Source organism: Crinia signifera, chromosome 8 (genome assembly GCF_055691185.1).
Source record: "Crinia signifera chromosome 8, ASM5569118v1, whole genome shotgun sequence".
In the NCBI taxonomy this organism is placed as follows: Eukaryota; Metazoa; Chordata; class Amphibia; order Anura; family Myobatrachidae; genus Crinia; species Crinia signifera.
The window spans coordinates 68,424,846-68,441,040 of record NC_139224.1 but is presented as its reverse complement, the minus strand read 5'-3'; the positions used below and the strand labels follow the sequence as shown (position 1 = coordinate 68,441,040).

At 39.4% G+C, this 16,195-nt stretch overlaps 30 non-coding genes and 4 pseudogenes across 30 annotated transcripts; all 34 read right to left on the bottom strand.

Annotated features, from left to right (window-relative positions):
* Positions 1-253: 253 nt before the first annotated feature.
* LOC146030969 (5S ribosomal RNA) lies at positions 254-372 on the bottom strand. The gene has a single exon (XR_014456449.1). It is a non-coding gene; the product is annotated as a 5S ribosomal RNA (ribosomal RNA).
* A 346-nt stretch (positions 373-718) lies between these two features.
* LOC146033723 (5S ribosomal RNA) lies at positions 719-837 on the bottom strand. Its single transcript, XR_014459132.1, has one exon. It is a non-coding gene; the product is annotated as a 5S ribosomal RNA (ribosomal RNA).
* A 345-nt stretch (positions 838-1,182) lies between these two features.
* Positions 1,183-1,301, bottom strand: LOC146031399 (5S ribosomal RNA). Its single transcript, XR_014456866.1, has one exon. It is a non-coding gene; the product is annotated as a 5S ribosomal RNA (ribosomal RNA).
* Positions 1,302-1,646: 345 nt separating this feature from the next.
* Positions 1,647-1,765, bottom strand: LOC146030956 (5S ribosomal RNA). Its single transcript, XR_014456436.1, has one exon. It is a non-coding gene; the product is annotated as a 5S ribosomal RNA (ribosomal RNA).
* A 345-nt stretch (positions 1,766-2,110) lies between these two features.
* Positions 2,111-2,229, bottom strand: LOC146029086 (5S ribosomal RNA; annotated as a pseudogene).
* Positions 2,230-2,574: 345 nt separating this feature from the next.
* Positions 2,575-2,693, bottom strand: LOC146028603 (5S ribosomal RNA; annotated as a pseudogene).
* Positions 2,694-3,038: 345 nt separating this feature from the next.
* On the bottom strand, positions 3,039-3,157 carry LOC146028572 (5S ribosomal RNA; annotated as a pseudogene).
* Positions 3,158-3,502: 345 nt separating this feature from the next.
* Positions 3,503-3,621, bottom strand: LOC146034321 (5S ribosomal RNA). Its single transcript, XR_014459728.1, has one exon. It is a non-coding gene; the product is annotated as a 5S ribosomal RNA (ribosomal RNA).
* Positions 3,622-3,967: 346 nt separating this feature from the next.
* Positions 3,968-4,086, bottom strand: LOC146033521 (5S ribosomal RNA). The gene has a single exon (XR_014458929.1). It is a non-coding gene; the product is annotated as a 5S ribosomal RNA (ribosomal RNA).
* Positions 4,087-4,431: 345 nt separating this feature from the next.
* Positions 4,432-4,550, bottom strand: LOC146030559 (5S ribosomal RNA). The gene has a single exon (XR_014456050.1). It is a non-coding gene; the product is annotated as a 5S ribosomal RNA (ribosomal RNA).
* Positions 4,551-4,895: 345 nt separating this feature from the next.
* On the bottom strand, positions 4,896-5,014 carry LOC146031629 (5S ribosomal RNA). Its single transcript, XR_014457092.1, has one exon. It is a non-coding gene; the product is annotated as a 5S ribosomal RNA (ribosomal RNA).
* Positions 5,015-5,359: 345 nt separating this feature from the next.
* On the bottom strand, positions 5,360-5,478 carry LOC146031628 (5S ribosomal RNA). Its single transcript, XR_014457091.1, has one exon. It is a non-coding gene; the product is annotated as a 5S ribosomal RNA (ribosomal RNA).
* Positions 5,479-5,953: 475 nt separating this feature from the next.
* LOC146031876 (5S ribosomal RNA) lies at positions 5,954-6,072 on the bottom strand. Its single transcript, XR_014457328.1, has one exon. It is a non-coding gene; the product is annotated as a 5S ribosomal RNA (ribosomal RNA).
* A 345-nt stretch (positions 6,073-6,417) lies between these two features.
* LOC146031627 (5S ribosomal RNA) lies at positions 6,418-6,536 on the bottom strand. Its single transcript, XR_014457089.1, has one exon. It is a non-coding gene; the product is annotated as a 5S ribosomal RNA (ribosomal RNA).
* Positions 6,537-6,880: 344 nt separating this feature from the next.
* On the bottom strand, positions 6,881-6,999 carry LOC146031334 (5S ribosomal RNA). The gene has a single exon (XR_014456802.1). It is a non-coding gene; the product is annotated as a 5S ribosomal RNA (ribosomal RNA).
* Positions 7,000-7,344: 345 nt separating this feature from the next.
* On the bottom strand, positions 7,345-7,463 carry LOC146031899 (5S ribosomal RNA). The gene has a single exon (XR_014457351.1). It is a non-coding gene; the product is annotated as a 5S ribosomal RNA (ribosomal RNA).
* Positions 7,464-7,808: 345 nt separating this feature from the next.
* Positions 7,809-7,927, bottom strand: LOC146034064 (5S ribosomal RNA). The gene has a single exon (XR_014459470.1). It is a non-coding gene; the product is annotated as a 5S ribosomal RNA (ribosomal RNA).
* A 345-nt stretch (positions 7,928-8,272) lies between these two features.
* Positions 8,273-8,391, bottom strand: LOC146033532 (5S ribosomal RNA). The gene has a single exon (XR_014458940.1). It is a non-coding gene; the product is annotated as a 5S ribosomal RNA (ribosomal RNA).
* A 475-nt stretch (positions 8,392-8,866) lies between these two features.
* On the bottom strand, positions 8,867-8,985 carry LOC146030944 (5S ribosomal RNA). The gene has a single exon (XR_014456424.1). It is a non-coding gene; the product is annotated as a 5S ribosomal RNA (ribosomal RNA).
* A 345-nt stretch (positions 8,986-9,330) lies between these two features.
* On the bottom strand, positions 9,331-9,449 carry LOC146033886 (5S ribosomal RNA). The gene has a single exon (XR_014459294.1). It is a non-coding gene; the product is annotated as a 5S ribosomal RNA (ribosomal RNA).
* A 344-nt stretch (positions 9,450-9,793) lies between these two features.
* Positions 9,794-9,912, bottom strand: LOC146030396 (5S ribosomal RNA). The gene has a single exon (XR_014455893.1). It is a non-coding gene; the product is annotated as a 5S ribosomal RNA (ribosomal RNA).
* Positions 9,913-10,257: 345 nt separating this feature from the next.
* On the bottom strand, positions 10,258-10,376 carry LOC146034309 (5S ribosomal RNA). The gene has a single exon (XR_014459716.1). It is a non-coding gene; the product is annotated as a 5S ribosomal RNA (ribosomal RNA).
* A 345-nt stretch (positions 10,377-10,721) lies between these two features.
* Positions 10,722-10,840, bottom strand: LOC146034063 (5S ribosomal RNA). The gene has a single exon (XR_014459469.1). It is a non-coding gene; the product is annotated as a 5S ribosomal RNA (ribosomal RNA).
* Positions 10,841-11,185: 345 nt separating this feature from the next.
* On the bottom strand, positions 11,186-11,294 carry LOC146028826 (5S ribosomal RNA; annotated as a pseudogene).
* Positions 11,295-11,639: 345 nt separating this feature from the next.
* Positions 11,640-11,758, bottom strand: LOC146034297 (5S ribosomal RNA). Its single transcript, XR_014459704.1, has one exon. It is a non-coding gene; the product is annotated as a 5S ribosomal RNA (ribosomal RNA).
* Positions 11,759-12,102: 344 nt separating this feature from the next.
* Positions 12,103-12,221, bottom strand: LOC146034285 (5S ribosomal RNA). The gene has a single exon (XR_014459692.1). It is a non-coding gene; the product is annotated as a 5S ribosomal RNA (ribosomal RNA).
* A 345-nt stretch (positions 12,222-12,566) lies between these two features.
* Positions 12,567-12,685, bottom strand: LOC146034273 (5S ribosomal RNA). Its single transcript, XR_014459679.1, has one exon. It is a non-coding gene; the product is annotated as a 5S ribosomal RNA (ribosomal RNA).
* A 344-nt stretch (positions 12,686-13,029) lies between these two features.
* On the bottom strand, positions 13,030-13,148 carry LOC146034260 (5S ribosomal RNA). Its single transcript, XR_014459666.1, has one exon. It is a non-coding gene; the product is annotated as a 5S ribosomal RNA (ribosomal RNA).
* A 345-nt stretch (positions 13,149-13,493) lies between these two features.
* LOC146034248 (5S ribosomal RNA) lies at positions 13,494-13,612 on the bottom strand. The gene has a single exon (XR_014459654.1). It is a non-coding gene; the product is annotated as a 5S ribosomal RNA (ribosomal RNA).
* A 344-nt stretch (positions 13,613-13,956) lies between these two features.
* Positions 13,957-14,075, bottom strand: LOC146034236 (5S ribosomal RNA). The gene has a single exon (XR_014459642.1). It is a non-coding gene; the product is annotated as a 5S ribosomal RNA (ribosomal RNA).
* A 345-nt stretch (positions 14,076-14,420) lies between these two features.
* Positions 14,421-14,539, bottom strand: LOC146034223 (5S ribosomal RNA). The gene has a single exon (XR_014459630.1). It is a non-coding gene; the product is annotated as a 5S ribosomal RNA (ribosomal RNA).
* Positions 14,540-14,883: 344 nt separating this feature from the next.
* Positions 14,884-15,002, bottom strand: LOC146034211 (5S ribosomal RNA). The gene has a single exon (XR_014459618.1). It is a non-coding gene; the product is annotated as a 5S ribosomal RNA (ribosomal RNA).
* Positions 15,003-15,347: 345 nt separating this feature from the next.
* LOC146031898 (5S ribosomal RNA) lies at positions 15,348-15,466 on the bottom strand. Its single transcript, XR_014457350.1, has one exon. It is a non-coding gene; the product is annotated as a 5S ribosomal RNA (ribosomal RNA).
* Positions 15,467-15,811: 345 nt separating this feature from the next.
* Positions 15,812-15,930, bottom strand: LOC146030851 (5S ribosomal RNA). The gene has a single exon (XR_014456334.1). It is a non-coding gene; the product is annotated as a 5S ribosomal RNA (ribosomal RNA).
* Between the last annotated feature and the right edge of the window lie 265 nt (positions 15,931-16,195).

Genomic DNA, 16,195 nt, shown 5'->3' with positions numbered 1-16,195 from the left:
CATGTGTTGGTAATGTAAAAAGACCTACAGGACATAATATTAGCAGGTGGTCTCAAATTAAACTGCTAAAGAGGCTCAATACTATTTAGCTGCCAAAAGCAGTTGGAATTGGGCCGAAACAGTGTCGTAAGTCTTTAGGTGATGGCTATTGTGTCTGTTTGACCTCTCCCAAATGTCTGTATTGGCAATAAAAAGAAAAAGTTTCCAATTTAAATAGCTAGAGAATAAAAACAATTTGCCAGTAATGGGAAAAAACCTACAGCACCTGGTGTTCCCATGTGGTCTCCCACCCAAGTACTAACCAGGCCCAACACTGCTTAGCTTCCAAGATCAGATGAGATTGGGCGTATCCAATGTGGTATGGCTGTAGGTGAGATACAGTCACTTTTTTGCCCTCTTCTACTTCTATAACCAGGTAAGCTAATAAAAAAGTTTCCTAACATTATTGGCTTACTGAAAAAAATCATGTGTTGGTAATGTAAAAATACCTACAGGACATAATATTAGCAGGTGGTCTCAAATTAAACTACTAAAGAGGCTCAACACTATTTAGCTGCCAAAAGCAGTTGGAATTGGGCCGAAACAGTGTGGTAAGTCTTTAGGTGATGGCTATTGTGTCTGTTTGACCTCTCCCAAATGTCTGTATTGGCAATAAAAAGAAAAAGTTTCCAATTTAAATAGCTAGAGAATAAAAACAATTTGCCAGTAATGGGAAAAAAACCTACAGCACCTGGTGTTCCCATGTGGTCTCCCACCCAAGTACTAACCAGGCCCAACACTGCTTAGCTTCCAAGATCAGACAAGATTGGGCATATCCAATGTGGTATGGCTGCAGGTGAAATAGAGTCACTTTTTTGCCCTCTTCTACTTCTATAACCAGGTAAGCTAATAAAAAAGTTTCCTAACATTATTGGCTTACTGAAAAAAATCATGTGTTGGTAATGTAAAAAGACCTACAGGACATAATATTAGCAGGTGGTCTCAAATTAAACTATTAATGAGGCTCAACACTGTTTAGCTGCCAAAAGCAGTTGGAATTGGGCCGAAACAGTGTGGTAAGTCTTTAGGTGATGGCTATTGTGTCTGTTTCACCTCTCTCAAATGTCTGTTTTGGCAATAAAAAGAAAAAGTTTCCAATTTAAATAGCTAGAGAATAAAAACAATTTGCCAGTAATGGGAAAAAACCTACAGCACCTGGTGTTCCCATGTGGTCTCCCACCCAAGTACTAACCAGGCCCAACACTGCTTAGCTTCCGAGATCAGACGAGATTGGGCGTATCCAATGTGGTATGGCTGTAGGTGAGATGCAGGCACTTTTTTGCCCTCTTCTACTTCTATCTAAAGGTAAGCTAATAAAAAAGTTTCCTAACTATATTGGCTTACTGAAAAAAATCATGTGTTGGTAATGTAAAAAGACCTACAGGACATAATATTAGCAGGTGGTCTCAAATTAAACTGCTAAAGAGGCTCAATACTATTTAGCTGCCAAAAGCAGTTGGAATTGGGCCGAAACAGTGTCGTAAGTCTTTAGGTGATGGCTATTGTGTCTGTTTGACCTCTCCCAAATGTCTGTATTGGCAATAAAAAGAAAAAGTTTCCAATTTAAATAGCTAGAGAATAAAAACAATTTGCCAGTAATGGGAAAAAACCTACAGCACCTGGTGTTCCCATGTGGTCTCCCACCCAAGTACTAACCAGGCCCAACACTGCTTAGCTTCCAAGATCAGATGAGATTGGGCGTATCCAATGTGGTATGGCTGTAGGTGAGATACAGTCACTTTTTTGCCCTCTTCTACTTCTATAACCAGGTAAGCTAATAAAAAAGTTTCCTAACATTATTGGCTTACTGAAAAAAATCATGTGCTGGTAATGTAGAAAGACCTACAGGACATAATATTAGCAGGTGGTCTCAAATTAAACTACTAATGAGGCTCAACACTGTTTAGTTGCCAAAAGCAGTTGGAATTGGGCCGAAACAGTGTGGAAAGTCTTTAGGTGATGGCTATTGTGTCTGTTTCACCTCTCTCAAATGTCTGTATTGGCAATAAAAAGAAAAAGTTTCCAATTTAAATAGCTAGAGAATAAAAACAATTTGCCAGTAATGGGAAAAAACCTACAGCTCCTGGTGTTCCCATGTCGTCTCTCACCCAAGTACTAACCAGGCCCAACACTGCTTAGCTTCCGAGATCAGACGAGATTCGGCGTATCCAATGTGGTATGGCTGTAGGTGAGATACAGGCACTTTTTTGCCCTCTTCTACTTCTATCTAAAGGTAAGCTAATAAAAAAGTTTCCTAACTGTATTGGCTTACTGAAAAAAATCATGTGTTGGTAATGTAAAAAGACCTACAGGACATAATATTAGCAGGTGGTCTCAAATTAAACTACTAATGAGGCTCAACACTATTAAGCTGCCAAAAGCAGTTGGAATTGGGCCGAAACAGTGTGGTAAGTCTTTAGGTGATGGCTATTGTGTCTGTTTGACCTCTCCCAAATGTCTGTATTGGCAATAAAAAGAAAAAGTTTCCAATTTAAATAGCTAGAGAATAAAAACAATTTGCCAGTAATGGGAAAAAACCTACAGCACCTGGTGTTCCCATGTCGTCTCTCACCCAAGTACTAACCAGGCCCAACACTGCTTAGCTTCCGAGATCAGACGAGATTCGGCGTATCCAATGTGGTATGGCTGTAGGTGAGATGCAGGCACTTTTTTGCCCTCTTCTACTTCTATCTAAAGGTAAGCTAATAAAAAAGTTTCCTAACTATATTGGCTTACTGAAAAAAATCATGTGTTGGTAATGTAAAAAGACCAACAGGACACAATATTAGCAGGTGGTCTCAAATTAAACTACTAAAGAGGCTCAACACTATTTAGCTGCCAAAAGCAGTTGGAATTGTGCCGAAACAGTATGGTAAGTCTTTAGGTGATGGCTATTGTGTCTGTTTGACCTCTCCCAAATGTCTGTATTGGCAATAAAAATAAACTGTTTCCAATTTAAATAGCTAGAGAATAAAAACAATTTGCCAGTAATGGGAAAAAACCTACAGCTCCTGGTGTTCCCATGTCATCTCTCACCCAAGTACTAACCAGGCCCAACACTGCTTAGCTTCCGAGATCAGACGAGATTCGGCGTATCCAATGTGGTATGGCTGTAGGTGAGATACAGGCACTTTTTTGCCCTCTTCTACTTCTATCTAAAGGTAAGCTAATAAAAGAGTTTCCTAACTGTATTGGCTTACTGAAAAAAATCATGTGTTGGTAATGTAAAAAGACCTACAGGACATAATATTAGCAGGTGGTCTCAAATTAAACTACTAATGAGGCTCAACACTATTAAGCTGCCAAAAGCAGTTGGAATTGGGCCGAAACAGTGTGGTAAGTCTTTAGGTGATGGCTATTGTGTCTGTTTGACCTCTCCCAAATGTCTGTATTGGCAATAAAAAGAAAAAGTTTCCAATTTAAATAGCTAGAGAATAAAAACAATTTGCCAGTAATGGGAAAAAACCTACAGCACCTGGTGTTCCCATGTGGTCTCCCACCCAAGTACTAACCAGGCCCAACACTGCTTAGCTTCCAAGATCAGACGAGATTGGGCGTATCCAATGTGGTATGGCTGTAGGTGAGATACAGTCACTTTTTTGCCCTCTTCTACTTCTATAACCAGGTAAGCTAATAAAAAAGTTTCCTAACATTATTGGCTTACTGAAAAAAATCATGTGTTGGTAATGTAAAAAGACCTACAGGACATAATATTAGCAGGTGGTCTCAAATTAAACTACTAAAGAGGCTCAACACTATTTAGCTGCCAAAAGCAGTTGGAATTGGGCCGAAACAGTGTGGTAAGTCTTTAGGTGATGGCTATTGTGTCTGTTTGACCTCTCCCAAATGTCTGTATTGGCAATAAAAAGAAAAAGTTTCCAATTTAAATAGCTAGAGAATAAAAACAATTTGCCAGTAATGGGAAAAAAACCTACAGCACCTGGTGTTCCCATGTGGTCTCCCACCCAAGTACTAACCAGGCCCAACACTGCTTAGCTTCCAAGATCAGACAAGATTGGGCGTATCCAATGTGGTATGGCTGTATGTGAAATAGAGTCACTTTTTTGCCCTCTTCTACTTCTATAACCAGGTAAGCTAATAAAAAAGTTTCCTAACATTATTGGCTTACTGAAAAAAATCATGTGTTGGTAATGTAAAAAGACCTACAGGACATAATATTAGCAGGTGGTCTCAAATTAAACTACTAATGAGGCTCAACACTGTTTAGCTGCCAAAAGCAGTTGGAATTGGGCCGAAACAGTGTGGTAAGTCTTTAGGTGATGGCTATTGTGTCTGTTTCACCTTTTTCAAATGTCTGTGTTGGCAATAAAAAGAAAAAGTTTCCAATTTAAATAGCTAGAGAATAAAAACAATTTGCCAGTAATGGGAAAAAACCTACAGCACCTGGTGTTCCCATGTGGTCTCCCACCCAAGTACTAACCAGGTCCAACACTGCTTAGCTTCCAAGATCAGATGAGATTGGGCGTATCCAATGTGGTATGGCTGTAGGTGAGATGCAGGCACTTTTTTGCCCTCTTCTACTTCTATCTAAAGGTAAGCTAATAAAAAAGTTTCCTAACTATATTGGCTTACTGAAAAAAATCATGTGTTGGTAATGTAAAAAGACCTACAGGACATAATATTAGCAGGTGGTCTCAAATTAAACTGCTAAAGAGGCTCAATACTATTTAGCTGCCAAAAGCAGTTGGAATTGGGCCGAAACAGTGTGGTAAGTCTTTAGGTGATGGCTATTGTGTCTGTTTCACCTCTCTCAAATGTCTGTATTGGCAATAAAAAGAAAAAGTTTCCAATTTAAATAGCTAGAGAATAAAAACAATTTGCCAGTAATGGGAAAAAACCTACAGCACCTGGTGTTCCCATGTGGTCTCCCACCCAAGTACTAACCGGGCCCAACACTGCTTAGCTTCCAAGACCAGACGAGATTGGGCGTATCCAATGTGGTATGGCTGTAGGTGAGATGCTGGCACTTGTTTACCCTCTTCTACTTCTATCTAAAGGTAAGCTAATAAAAAAGTTTCCTAACTATATTGGCTTACTGAAAAAAATCATGTGTTGGTAATGTAAAAAGACCTACAGGACATAATATTAGCAGGTGGTCTCAAATTAAACTACTAAAGAGGCTCAACACTATTTAGCTGCCAAAAGCAGTTGGAATTGGGCCGAAACAGTGTGGTAAGTCTTTAGGTGAAGGCTATTGTGTCTGTTTGACCTCTCCCAAATGTCTGTATTGGCAATAAAAAGAAAAAGTTTCCAATTTAAATAGCTAGAGAATAAAAACAATTTGCCAGTAATGGGAAAAAACCTACAGCACCTGGTGTTCCCATGTGGTCTCCCACCCAAGTACTAACCGGGCCCAACACTGCTTAGCTTCCAAGACCAGACGAGATTGGGCGTATCCAATGTGGTATGGCTGTAGGTGAGATGCTGGCACTTGTTTACCCTCTTCTACTTCTATCTAAAGGTAAGCTAATAAAAAAGTTTCCTAACTATATTGGCTTACTGAAAAAAATCATGTGTTGGTAATGTAAAAAGACCTACAGGACATAATATTAGCAGGTGGTCTCAAATTAAACAACTAAAGAGGCTCAACACTATTTAGCTGCCAAAAGCAGTTGGAATTGGGCCGAAACAGTGTGGTAAATCTTTAGGTGAATGTAAAAAGACCTACAGGACATAATATTAGCAGGTGGTCTCAAATTAAACTACTAATAATGCTCAACACTGTTTAGTTGCCAAAAGCAGTTGGAATTGGGCCGAAACAGTGTGAAAAGTCTTTAGGTGATGGCTATTGTGTCTGTTTTACCTCTCTCAAATGTCTGTATTGGCAATAAAAAGAAAAAGTTTCCAATTTAAATAGCTAGAGAATAAAAACAATTGGCCAGTAATGGGAAAAAACCTACAGGACCTGGTGTTCCCATGTGGTCTCCCACCCAAGTACTAACCAGGCCCAACACTGCTTAGCTTCCAAGATCAGATGAGATTGGGCGTATCCAATGTGGTATGGCTGTAGGTGAGATGCAGGCACTTTTTTGCCCTCTTCTACTTCTATCTAAAGGTAAGCTAATAAAAAAGTTTCCTAACTATATTGGCTTACTGAAAAAAATCATGTGTTGGTAATGTAAAAAGACCTCTAGGACATAATATTAGCAGGTGGTCTCAAATTAAACTACTAAAGAGGCTCAATACTATTTAGCTGCCAAAAGCAGTTGGAATTGGGCCGAAACAGTGTGGTAAGTCTTTAGGTGATGGCTATTGTGTCTGTTTGACCTCTCCCAAATGTCTGTATTGGCAATAAAAAGAAAAAGTTTCCAATTTAAATAGCTAGAGAATAAAAACAATTTGCCAGTAATGGGAAAAAACCTACAGCACCTGGTGTTCCCATGTGGTCTCCCACCCAAGTACTAACCGGGCCCAACACTGCTTAGCTTCCAAGACCAGACGAGATTGGGCGTATCCAATGTGGTATGGCTGTAGGTGAGATGCAGGCACTTTTTTGCCCTCTTCTACTTCTATCTAAAGGTAAGCTAATAAAAAAGTTTCCTAACTATATTGGCTTACTGAAAAAAATCATGTGTTGGTAATGTAAAAAGACCAACAGGACACAATATTAGCAGGTGGTCTCAAATTAAACTACTAAAGAGGCTCAACACTATTTAGCTGCCAAAAGCAGTTGGAATTGGGCCGAAACAGTGTGGTAAGTCTTTAGGTGATGGCTATTGTGTCTGTTTGACCTCTCCCAAATGTCTGTATTGGCAATAAAAAGAAAAAGTTTCCAATTTAAATAGCTAGAGAATAAAAACAATTTGCCAGTAATGGGAAAAACCTACAGCACCTGGTGTTCCCATGTGGTCTCCCACCCAAGTACTAACCAGGCCCAACACTGCTTAGCTTCCAAGATCAGACGAGATTGGGCGTATCCAATGCAGTATGGCTGTAGGTGAGATACAGTCACTTTTTTGCCCTCTTCTACTTCTATAACCAGGTAAGCTAATAAAAATGTTTCCTAACATTATTGGCTTACTGAAAAAAATCATGTGTTGGTAATGTAAAAAGACCTACAGGACATAATATTAGCAGGTGGTCTCAAATTAAACTACTAATAATGCTCAACACTGTTTAGTTGCCAAAAGCAGTTGGAATTGGGCCGAAACAGTGTGGAAAGTCTTTAGGTGATGGCTATTGTGTCTGTTTCACCTCTCTCAAATGTCTGTATTGGCAATAAAAAGAAAAAGTTTCCAATTTAAATAGCTAGAGAATAAAAACAATTTGCCAGTAATGGGAAAAAACCTACAGCACCTGGTGTTCCCATGTGGTCTCCCACCCAAGTACTAACCAGGCCCAACACTGCTTAGCTTCCAAGATCAGACAAGATTGGGCGTATCCAATGTGGTATGGCTGTAGGTGAGATGCAGGCACTTTTTTGCCCTCTTCTACTTCTATCTAAAGGTAAGCTAATAAAAAAGTTTCCTAACTATATTGGCTTACTGAAAAAAATCATGTGTTGGTAATGTAAAAAGACCTACAGGACATAATATTAGCAGGTGGTCTCAAATTAAACTACTAAAGAGGCTCAATACTATATAGCTGCCAAAAGCAGTTGGAATTGGGCCGAAACAGTGTGGAAAGTCTTTAGGTGATGGCTATTGTGTCTGTTTCACCTCTCTCAAATGTCTGTATTGGCAATAAAAAGAAAAAGTTTCCAATTTAAATAGCTAGAGAATAAAAACAATTTGCCAGTAATGGGAAAAAACCTACAGCACCTGGTGTTCCCATGTGGTCTACCACCCAAGTACTAACCGGGCCCAACACTGCTTAGCTTCCAAGACCAGACGAGATTGGGCGTATCCAATATGGTATGGCTGTAGGTGAGATGCTGGCACTTGTTTACCCTCTTCTACTTCTATCTAAAGGTAAGCTAATAAAAAAGTTTCCTAACTATATTGGCTTACTGAAAAAAATCATGTGTTGGTAATGTAAAAAGACCTACAGGACATAATATTAGCAGGTGGTCTCAAATTAAACTACTAAAGAGGCTCAACACTATTTAGCTGCCAAAAGCAGTTGGAATTGGGCCGAAACAGTGTGGTAAGTCTTTAGGTGATGGCTATTGTGTCTGTTTGACCTCTCCCAAATGTCTGTATTGGCAATAAAAAGAAAAAGTTTCCAATTTAAATAGCTAGAGAATAAAAACAATTTGCCAGTAATGGGAAAAAACCTACAGCACCTGGTGTTCCCATGTGGTCTCCCACCCAAGTACTAACTGGGCCCAACACTGCTTAGCTTCCAAGACCAGACGAGATTGGGCGTATCCAATGTGGTATGGCTGTAGGTGAGATGCTGGCACTTGTTTACCCTCTTCTACTTCTATCTAAAGGTAAGCTAATAAAAAAGTTTCCTAACTATATTGGCTTACTGAAAAAAATCATGTGTTGGTAATGTAAAAAGACCTACAGGACATAATATTAGCAGGTGGTCTCAAATTAAACTACTAAAGAGGCTCAACACTATTTAGCTGCCAAAAGCAGTTGGAATTGGGCCGAAACAGTGTGGTAAATCTTTAGGTGAATGTAAAAAGACCTACAGGACATAATATTAGCAGGTGGTCTCAAATTAAACTACTAATAATGCTCAACACTGTTTAGTTGCCAAAAGCAGTTGGAATTGGGCCGAAACAGTGTGGAAAGTCTTTAGGTGATGGCTATTGTGTCTGTTTCACCTCTCTCAAATGTCTGTATTGGCAATAAAAAGAAAAAGTTTCCAATTTAAATAGCTAGAGAATAAAAACAATTTGCCAGTAATGGGAAAAAACCTACAGCACCTGGTGTTCCCATGTGGTCTCCCACCCAAGTACTAACCAGGCCCAACACTGCTTAGCTTCCAAGATCAGATGAGATTGGGCGTATCCAATGTGGTATGGCTGTAGGTGAGATGCAGGCACTTTTTTGCCCTCTTCTACTTCTATCTAAAGGTAAGCTAATAAAAAAGTTTCCTAACTATATTGGCTTACTGAAAAAAATCATGTGTTGGTAATGTAAAAAGACCTATAGGACATAATATTAGCAGGTGGTCTCAAATTAAACTACTAAAGAGGCTCAATACTATTTAGCTGCCAAAAGCAGTTGGAATTGGGCCGAAACAGTGTGGTAAGTCTTTAGGTGATGGCTATTGTGTCTGTTTGACCTCTCCCAAATGTCTGTATTGGCAATAAAAAGAAAAAGTTTCCAATTTAATTAGCTAGAGAATAAAAACAATTTGCCAGTAATGGGAAAAAACCTACAGCACCTGGTGTTCCCATGTGGTCTCCCACCCAAGTACTAACCGTGCCCAACACTGCTTAGCTTCCAAGACCAGACGAGATTGGGCGTATCCAATGTGGTATGGCTGTAGGTGAGATGCAGGCACTTTTTTGCCCTCTTCTACTTCTATCTAAAGGTAAGCTAATAAAAAAGTTTCCTAACTATATTGGCTTACTGAAAAAAATCATGTGTTGGTAATGTAAAAAGACCAACAGGACACAATATTAGCAGGTGGTCTCAAATTAAACTACTAAAGAGGCTCAACACTATTTAGCTGCCAAAAGCAGTTGGAATTGGGCCGAAACAGTGTGGTAAGTCTTTAGGTGATGGCTATTGTGTCTGTTTGACCTCTCCCAAATGTCTGTATTGGCAATAAAAAGAAAAAGTTTCCAATTTAAATAGCTAGAGAATAAAAACAATTTGCCAGTAATGGGAAAAACCTACAGCACCTGGTGTTCCCATGTGGTCTCCCACCCAAGTACTAACCAGGCCCAACACTGCTTAGCTTCCAAGATCAGACGAGATTGGGCGTATCCAATGCGGTATGGCTGTAGGTGAGATACAGTCACTTTTTTGCCCTCTTCTACTTCTATAACCAGGTAAGCTAATAAAAATGTTTCCTAACATTATTGGCTTACTGAAAAAAATCATGTGTTGGTAATGTAAAAAGACCTACAGGACATAATATTAGCAGGTGGTCTCAAATTAAACTACTAATAATGCTCAACACTTTTTAGTTGCCAAAAGCAGTTGGAATTGGGCCGAAACAGTGTGGAAAGTCTTTAGGTGATGGCTATTGTGTCTGTTTCACCTCTCTTAAATGTCTGTATTGGCAATAAAAAGAAAAAGTTTCCAATTTAAATAGCTAGAGAATAAAAACAATTTGCCAGTAATGGGAAAAAACCTACAGCACCTGGTGTTCCCATGTGGTCTCCCACCCAAGTACTAACCAGGCCCAACACTGCTTAGCTTCCAAGATCAGACGAGATTGGGCGTATCCAATGTGGTATGGCTGTAGGTGAGATGCAGGCACTTTTTTGCCCTCTTCTACTTCTATCTAAAGGTAAGCTAATAAAAAAGTTTCCTAACTATATTGGCTTACTGAAAAAAATCATGTGTTGGTAATGTAAAAAGACCTACAGGACATAATATTAGCAGGTGGTCTCAAATTAAACTACTAAAGAGGCTCAATACTATATAGCTGCCAAAAGCAGTTGGAATTGGGCCGAAACAGTGTGGAAAGTCTTTAGGTGATGGCTATTGTGTCTGTTTCACCTCTCTCAAATGTCTGTATTGGCAATAAAAAGAAAAAGTTTCCAATTTAAATAGCTAGAGAATAAAAACAATTTGCCAGTAATGGGAAAAAACCTACAGCACCTGGTGTTCCCATGTGGTCTACCACCCAAGTACTAACCGGGCCCAACACTGCTTAGCTTCCAAGACCAGACGAGATTGGGCGTATCCAATATGGTATGGCTGTAGGTGAGATGCTGGCACTTGTTTACCCTCTTCTACTTCTATCTAAAGGCAAGCTAATAAAAAAGTTTCCTAACTATATTGGCTTACTGAAAAAAATCATGTGTTGGTAATGTAAAAAGACCTACAGGACATAATATTAGCAGGTGGTCTCAAATTAAACTACTAAAGAGGCTCAACACTATTTAGCTGCCAAAAGCAGTTGGAATTGGGCCGAAACAGTGTGGTAAGTCTTTAGGTGATGGCTATTGTGTCTGTTTGACCTCTCCCAAATGTCTGTATTGGCAATAAAAAGAAAAAGTTTCCAATTTAAATAGCTAGAGAATAAAAACAATTTGCCAGTAATGGGAAAAAACCTACAGCACCTGGTGTTCCCATGTGGTCTCCCACCCAAGTACTAACCAGGCCCAACACTGCTTAGCTTCCAAAATCGGGCGTATCCAATGTGGTATGGCTGTAGGTGAGATAGAGTCACTTTTTTGCCCTCTTCTACTTCTATAACCAGGTAAGCTAATAAAAAAGTTTCCTAACATTATTGGCTTACTGAAAAAAATCATGTGTTGGTAATGTAAAAAGACCTACAGGACATAATATTAGCAGGTGGTCTCAAATTAAACTACTAATGAGGCTCAACACTGTTTAGCTGCCAAAAGCAGATGAAATTGGTCCGAAACAGTGTGGTAAGTCTTTAGGTGATGGCTATTGTGTCTGTTTGACCTCTCCCAAATGTCTGTATTGGCAATAAAAAGAAAAAGTTTCCAATTTAAATAGCTAGAGAATAAAAACAATTTGCCAGTAATGGGAAAAAACCTACAGCACCTGGTGTTCCCATGTGGTCTCCCACCCAAGTACTAACCAGGCCCAACACTGCTTAGCTTCCAAGATCAGACGAGATTGGGCGTATCCAATGTGGTATGGCTGTAGGTGAGATGCAGGCACTTTTTTGCCCTCTTCTACTTCTATCTAAAGGTAAGCTAATAAAAAAGTTTCCTAACTATATTGGCTTACTGAAAAAAATCATGTGTTGGTAATGTAAAAAGACCAACAGGACACAATATTAGCAGGTGGTCTCAAATTAAACTACTAAAGAGGCTCAACACTATTTAGCTGCCAAAAGCAGTTGGAATTGGGCCGAAACAGTGTGGTAAGTCTTTAGGTGATGGCTATTGTGTCTGTTTGACCTCTCCCAAATGTCTGTATTGGCAATAAAAAGAAAAAGTTTCCAATTTAAATAGCTAGAGAATAAAAACAATTTGCCAGTAATGGGAAAAACCTACAGCACCTGGTGTTCCCATGTGGTCTCCCACCCAAGTACTAACCAGGCCCAACACTGCTTAGCTTCCAAGATCAGACGAGATTGGGCGTATCCAATGTGGTATGGCTGTAGGTGAGATACAGTCACTTTTTTGCCCTCTTCTACTTCTATAAACAGGTAAGCTAATAAAAAAGTTTCCTAACATTATTGGCTTACTGAAAAAAATCATGTGTTGGTAATGTAAAAATACCTACAGGACATAATATTAGCAGGTGGTCTCAAATTAAACTACTAAAGAGGCTCAACACTATTTAGCTGCCAAAAGCAGTTGGAATTGGGCCGAAACAGTGTGGTAAGTCTTTAGGTGATGGCTATTGTGTCTGTTTGACCTCTCCCAAATGTCTGTATTGGCAATAAAAAGAAAAAGTTTCCAATTTAAATAGCTAGAGAATAAAAACAATTTGCCAGTAATGGGAAAAAACCTACAGCACCTGGTGTTCCCATGTGGTCTCCCACCCAAGTACTAACCAGGCCCAACACTGCTTAGCTTCCAAGATCAGACGAGATTGGGCGTATCCAATGTGGTATGGCTGTAGGTGAGATGCAGGCACTTTTTTGCCCTCTTCTACTTCTATCTAAAGGTAAGCTAATAAAAAAGTTTCCTAACTATATTGGCTTACAGAAAAAAATCATGTGTTGGTAATGTAAAAAGACCAACAGGACACAATATTAGCAGGTGGTCTCAAATTAAACTACTAAAGAGGCTCAACACTATTTAGCTGCCAAAAGCAGTTGGAATTGGGCCGAAACAGTGTGGTAAGTCTTTAGGTGATGGCTATTGTGTCTGTTTGACCTCTCCCAAATGTCTGTATTGGCAATAAAAAGAAAAAGTTTCCAATTTAAATAGCTAGAGAATAAAAACAATTTGCCAGTAATGGGAAAAACCTACAGCACCTGGTGTTCCCATGTGGTCTCCCACCCAAGTACTAACCAGGCCCAACACTGCTTAGCTTCCAAGATCAGACGAGATTGGGCGTATCCAATGTGGTATGGCTGTAGGTGAGATACAGGCACTTTTTTGCCCTCTTCTACTTCTATAACCAGGTAAGCTAATAAAAAAGTTTCCTAACATTATTGGCTTACTGAAAAAAATCATGTGTTGGTAATGTAAAAATACCTACAGGACATAATATTAGCAGGTGGTCTCAAATTAAACTACTAAAGAGGCTCAACACTATTTAGCTGCCAAAAGCAGTTGGAATTGGGCCGAAACAGTGTGGTAAGTCTTTAGGTGATGGCTATTGTGTCTGTTTGACCTCTCCCAAATGTCTGTATTGGCAATAAAAAGAAAAAGTTTCCAATTTAAATAGCTAGAGAATAAAAACAATTTGCCAGTAATGGGAAAAAACCTACAGCACCTGGTGTTCCCATGTGGTCTCCCACCCAAGTACTAACCAGGCCCAACACTGCTTAGCTTCCAAGATCAGACGAGATTGGGCGTATCCAATGTGGTATGGCTGTAGGTGAGATGCAGGCACTTTTTTGCCCTCTTCTACTTCTATCTAAAGGTAAGCTAATAAAAAAGTTTCCTAACTATATTGGCTTACTGAAAAAAATCATGTGTTGGTAATGTAAAAAGACCAACAGGACACAATATTAGCAGGTGGTCTCAAATTAAACTACTAAAGAGGCTCAACACTATTTAGCTGCCAAAAGCAGTTGGAATTGGGCCGAAACAGTGTGGTAAGTCTTTAGGTGATGGCTATTGTGTCTGTTTGACCTCTCCCAAATGTCTGTATTGGCAATAAAAAAAAAAAGTTTCCAATTTAAATAGCTAGAGAATAAAAACAATTTGCCAGTAATGGGAAAAACCTACAGCACCTGGTGTTCCCATGTGGTCTCCCACCCAAGTACTAACCAGGCCCAACACTGCTTAGCTTCCAAGATCAGACGAGATTGGGCGTATCCAATGTGGTATGGCTGTAGGTGAGATACAGTCACTTTTTTGCCCTCTTCTACTTCTATAACCAGGTAAGCTAATAAAAAAGTTTCCTAACATTATTGGCTTACTGAAAAAAATCATGTGTTGGTAATGTAAAAATACCTACAGGACATAATATTAGCAGGTGGTCTCAAATTAAACTACTAAAGAGGCTCAACACTATTTAGCTGCCAAAAGCAGTTGGAATTGGGCCGAAACAGTGTGGTAAGTCTTTAGGTGATGGCTATTGTGTCTGTTTGACCTCTCCCAAATGTCTGTATTGGCAATAAAAAGAAAAAGTTTCCAATTTAAATAGCTAGAGAATAAAAACAATTTGCCAGTTATGGGAAAAAACCTACAGCACCTGGTGTTCCCATGTGGTCTCCCACCCAAGTACTAACCAGGCCCAACACTGCTTAGCTTCCAAGATCAGACGAGATTGGGCGTATCCAATGTGGTATGGCTGTAGGTGAGATGCAGGCACTTTTTTGCCCTCTTCTACTTCTATCTAAAGGTAAGCTAATAAAAAAGTTTCCTAACTATATTGGCTTACTGAAAAAAATCATGTGTTGGTAATGTAAAAAGACCAACAGGACACAATATTAGCAGGTGGTCTCAAATTAAACTACTAAAGAGGCTCAACACTATTTAGCTGCCAAAAGCAGTTGGAATTGGGCCGAAACAGTGTGGTAAGTCTTTAGGTGATGGCTATTGTGTCTGTTTGACCTCTCCCAAATGTCTGTATTGGCAATAAAAAGAAAAAGTTTCCAATTTAAATAGCTAGAGAATAAAAACAATTTGCCAGTAATGGGAAAAACCTACAGCACCTGGTGTTCCCATGTGGTCTCCCACCCAAGTACTAACCAGGCCCAACACTGCTTAGCTTCCAAGATCAGACGAGATTGGGCGTATCCAATGTGGTATGGCTGTAGGTGAGATACAGGCACTTTTTTGCCCTCTTCTACTTCTATAACCAGGTAAGCTAATAAAAAAGTTTCCTAACATTATTGGCTTACTGAAAAAAATCATGTGTTGGTAATGTAAAAATACCTACAGGACATAATATTAGCAGGTGGTCTCAAATTAAACTACTAAAGAGGCTCAACACTATTTAGCTGCCAAAAGCAGTTGGAATTGGGCCGAAACAGTGTGGTAAGTCTTTAGGTGATGGCTATTGTGTCTGTTTGACCTCTCCCAAATGTCTGTATTGGCAATAAAAAGAAAAAGTTTCCAATTTAAATAGCTAGAGAATAAAAACAATTTGCCAGTAATGGGAAAAAACCTACAGCACCTGGTGTTCCCATGTGGTCTCCCACCCAAGTACTAACCAGGCCCAACACTGCTTAGCTTCCAAGATCAGACAAGATTGGGCGTATCCAATGTGGTATGGCTGTAGGTGAGATAGAGTCACTTTTTTGCCCTCTTCTACGTCTATAACCAGGTAAGCTAATAAAAAAGTTTCCTAACATTATTGGCTTACTGAAAAAAATCATGTGTTGGTAATGTAAAAAGACCTACAGGACATAATATTAGCAGGTGGTCTCAAATTAAACTACTAAAGAGGCTCAATACTATTTAGCTGCCAAAAGCAGTTGGAATTGGGCCGAAACAGTGTGGTAAGTCTTTAGGTGATGGCTATTGTGTCTGTTTGACCTCTCCCAAATGTCTGTATTGGCAATAAAAAGAAAAAGTTTCCAATTTAAATAGCTAGAGAATAAAAACAATTTGCCAGTAATGGGAAAAAACCTACAGCACCTGGTGTTCCCATGTGGTCTCCCACCCAAGTACTAACCAGGCCCAACACTGCTTAGCTGCCAAGATCAGACGAGATTGGGCGTATCCAATGTGGTATGGCTGTAGGTGAGAATCAGGCACTTTTTTGCCCTCTTCTACTTCTATCTAAAGGTAAGCTAATAAAAAAGTTTCCTAACTATATTGGCTTACTGAAAAAAATCATGTGTTGGTAATGTAAAAAGACCAACAGGACACAATATTAGCAGGTGGTCTCAAATTAAACTACTAAAGAGGCTCAACACTATTTAGCTGCCAAAAGCAGTTGGAATTGGGCCGAAACAGTGTGGTAAGTCTTTAGGTGATGGCTATTGTGTCTGTTTGACCTCTCCCAAA